The sequence below is a fragment of the Nestor notabilis genome, unplaced genomic scaffold, assembly GCF_000696875.1.
Source record: "Nestor notabilis isolate BGI_N333 unplaced genomic scaffold, ASM69687v1 scaffold10038, whole genome shotgun sequence".
Taxonomy (NCBI): Eukaryota; Metazoa; Chordata; class Aves; order Psittaciformes; family Psittacidae; genus Nestor; species Nestor notabilis.
Window position 1 is genome coordinate 16242 of NW_009938767.1, and position 1026 is coordinate 17267.

At 42.1% G+C, this 1026-nt stretch overlaps 1 protein-coding gene across 1 annotated transcript in view; it reads left to right on the forward strand.

Annotated features, from left to right (window-relative positions):
• Nucleotides 1-274: 274 nt before the first annotated feature.
• Nucleotides 275-1026, forward strand: part of LOC104409594 (FERM, RhoGEF and pleckstrin domain-containing protein 1-like) — a gene marked incomplete at its 3' end in the record, with an annotated part of 125804 nt that continues 125052 nt past the window's right edge. The window contains exon 1 of the mRNA XM_010019507.1: nt 275-345. The remainder of the gene's footprint in view (nt 346-1026) is intronic.

Here is a 1026-nt window from a genome sequence, read left to right on the forward strand (position 1 = left end):
TTTCCTAACTTGTGTAGGACAGATGCATAGGAAGTTACGTTTTGTTGGTTTGGGTTTGTTGTTGTTGGTGTGTTTGGTGTTGGGGTTTTCTTTGTTTTGCTTTGCGCCAGAAAAATAACCAGTTCTTTCCAAGCAAGCCTTGCAGTACTCCTGCTACTAGTCCTAGTCTAGGAAGTTCAACATCCTATGAGATGTGTGAGCCTCAGATACAATTTCAATGGGCTTGTCTCCAAGAGGTTTTCACGTCATTTCCCCTGCAGTCTACTTTGTGCATGGCTGCTTGTGTATTCAGATGAGAGTTCTGTCCCCTACACATGTGAACTTGACTTTCCTACCATTTCACATGTTGCAGGGAGAATGAAATAACGTACGCGCAGATCCTCCCAAACACACAGTTCCTGAAATCTGTATGCTGTTGTGGGCATGTTTATTTTCTACTTGTCTCCTTGCTGTGACAACCTCAGCTTTTGGAGGAAGGGAGCAGACAGTTTATTTCAAAACCTGTTATATCAAAATGTCATTTACATAAGCAGCAGTAGGCCTTCTTACTTCTGAACTCTGTTTTCCTTTGCAGAGACTAGGAAAGCTTTTTCTGTGAGTCTGATCAGAGAGTGCCTGGAATCCAGAGCTACATTACCCTGTAATGTTAGACTTCTTCAGGAGGCAAGACTGAAAACTCGAACAACCTCACATATGCAAGGAAATTGAAAGGGGCTATACTTACACTTTCCTTGTCGAAGTGATCAGGAGCTCAGTCCACATTTCAGGCTCCATTTTTGTTTGTAGTCCAAGACTGTTTTACCTTCAAGTCGTAGTGAAATTGGAGGATAAAAAATCCTTGGTCATGGGGTGGGGTTCTGAAGTGTTTTTTCATGTCCCCTTCTCACCCTTTTGCCCAGCAGCTACCCTTAACTGAGCCTTAACTATACATTATTGAGTCTTACTTAGTTTTTTCTTGGATGCTACATAGATGCTATTTGATAGCAGAAATTGGCTGCTTTGTGTAGGTATTTCTTCTGTCCGCTT